The sequence below is a fragment of the Echeneis naucrates genome, chromosome 3 (genome assembly GCF_900963305.1).
Source record: "Echeneis naucrates chromosome 3, fEcheNa1.1, whole genome shotgun sequence".
In the NCBI taxonomy this organism is placed as follows: Eukaryota; Metazoa; Chordata; class Actinopteri; order Carangiformes; family Echeneidae; genus Echeneis; species Echeneis naucrates.
Window position 1 is genome coordinate 19,247,286 of NC_042513.1, and position 2,672 is coordinate 19,249,957.

The following is a 2,672-nucleotide window of genomic DNA, read 5'->3' on the forward strand; positions in this document are numbered from 1 at the left end:
TCAAAGATCTCTTCTAAGTCTCATAGTGCTCCCAACTAATTAATTAAGTGATCATAACAGCATTTCATTAATAGACTAAATTATTGTATAGTTATTAATAGAACATAAGCTGATTTTCACACAAAAGTCATGTGACCAATAAAATTACTTTCTAATTGGCAAAAGATGTTAAATGAATTAATGTAATAAAGGTGGATGAATTTCAGCTTTAACACCTGGCTCCTGCTGAAACCAGTTTACTGCAACTCATGGATTTCTTCACTGACAGTGTGTAAAGTCTCTTTCCGTGTGGACTGAGCTCATCCATCACGTCCATTTCCCTACTTTTATCCTCACACAAGCATTTATTCAGTAGTTTAGCTGGAGGACCTGACCGATCAATTAGACACTGTAGGACTTCTGTCCTCAATCATGTAGACATGGAGGATTAGTATGTTATTGCAGGAAGTTTAAAGATGAATTATAACTTGGTACTGCATGTAGTTATTTGGATTCACAGTGGAGTCTAACTTACATATGACTGACTGTAGTTCATCTCAGATGTATCACAATCAGCGTGTTTTAGAGAGTAATGCTTGATATGTACTTGAGGTTTTTTTTTTTTTTGTACACTGTGAATATCCACTTGGTACATGTTTTCATGACCAGCTTTAAAGGATCTTCATCAAAAATGTTTGTGTATCTAATGGGATGATATTAAAAGCTGAGAATTTCAGTTCATTTGTAAATAAAGGTGATAAGTAAACAATAATAATAATAATGATGATAATTTTAATAATTAGCAGTGAGGTTGATTGAAGGTTGGGCTTTTGTAGTTGTAAAGTCTGTGTGCTCTGGCTGCATCTCCTTCATTTCACTGTATCTTTCTCATGTATCAGGACTGGATTTAGTTTTAAACAATGTTCATTTTTAGATCATCAACACATGACAGTGGCAATCTTCAAGCACACTGAGCCTGAAACAGTGTTCAGGTCAAATTTCGGGTTGAACTCGAACTAAGGAAGTATTTCTGTGAAATTGCCTTTTACTCCATTGTGCAAAGTTAATGCATTTTGGGAGGGGGGGGGTATCCCATTGATGTGATTGTAATGTGAGACACTGCTGAATTACTAAAACTAAGCCCTTATCACTGTTTTCTTTACTTTGGACGTGTCTTTACTGATTGGATTGTTTTAAGCTTTGGATCTTTGCTTTCTGTGCCACATGGAGCTGCGGTGAATCAACTGTCATGTCTGTGAGCCTATGTAATCTCTGTTGATTGGTTGATTTGGTTTCTGTCCAAATAAAATGTTTGAGAAAGATGAATATGCCTTTTATTTTCTGCTTGCATTATATTTTCGATGATGGACAGAACTCGTCAGAATAGCAGTAAATACACACTCAGTTTGTGTTCATTCATATTATACTTATATATTATACAGTGATGGAAATAGACTGGCAGATTGTAGTTTGATCACAAATATTCATCTCCCTGGGCACCATAACAGGTGTTACGGTGGCGTTGTTGGTACAAACTTAATTGTCCATGTAATTTGTAAATGACAGAGGTACTGCTTGCCTTTGAGAGAATAGAAATGTCTATCAAAATGAAGAAAAGCAGCAACCTGTCAAAAGAAAGAAGAAAAAAGCAGGAAGCGCAAAAAGGACATCAAGACAGTGGTCAGCAGTGCAGACAATAAAGGAGCTAACTTAGCTTAGCATCTCATTCTGTCCAGCTCCTTGTTGAGTACCTGTGTGCCTGGTGATCGACTTGTTTACTCGGCTAGCAGGGTAAAAATAAAAACACCTAACTTCGACAATACTGTTTCTTTAATTATCAGATTAAAGATGCATCCAGCCAAATTCATCAAGATAGAAATGCTGTTGGCGATGACATATAGTGCCCATACTTCATTGAACCACGATAAATGTTTTATGCACTTTGTATTTCTGTGTCTGCTTTTGAAGTGCTTTTGTTATCTTTCGTTGTTTTTTAATGTTTTTATTGTTCAGGTTTTGATTGAGCTGCTTTTTACTGTTCTTTTTCTTTTTCTTTTTTTTTTTTCATTTTCAATGTTTATATTTTTTACTTTTAAAAGATGATGTGCACTATTGAGCTAAAACAGTTTACATTTCACTTTTTGTGTGTGAGGTTCTTTATAATATAAACATAATGAACGCTGGTTGGAGGGGCCACTGGGAACTTTTGCTCTGCTAAATGACATTAATCTGCTCCCAGAGTAATTTCAAGGTTAAATGTTGTTTAAATGATTACAGCACTGAACTGAAATGCTCTATTTTGCAGTGAAAAGGTTATAATCATCTGAGAACTGGAAGCGTGTCAGAAAAGTTGTGTGCCAAAATAAAATGTAATTTTATGGCTGCAAAAAGGGGACACAATTTTCCATAAGGACTAAATGCAAAGATATGAACTAAATAACCCCTTAGTGACTTGAGTATTATTTAAATTTCAGAATAAATGTGTCAATTGAATTAATATAATGATTAATTGATCGACCAATTTTTATATGAAAGACAATCATATACAAAATCCCCCAACTCTCTGCCTTGTCTTACCTTAATAATCGGCTCTTATTGTTTCCATCAGCTCATTGTATTCATTTTTGTTTTTTAGGTTTTTCTTGTTTGATTTTACTCTGAAACGCTCCACGGAGACTTCCGTTTCCGCCTGT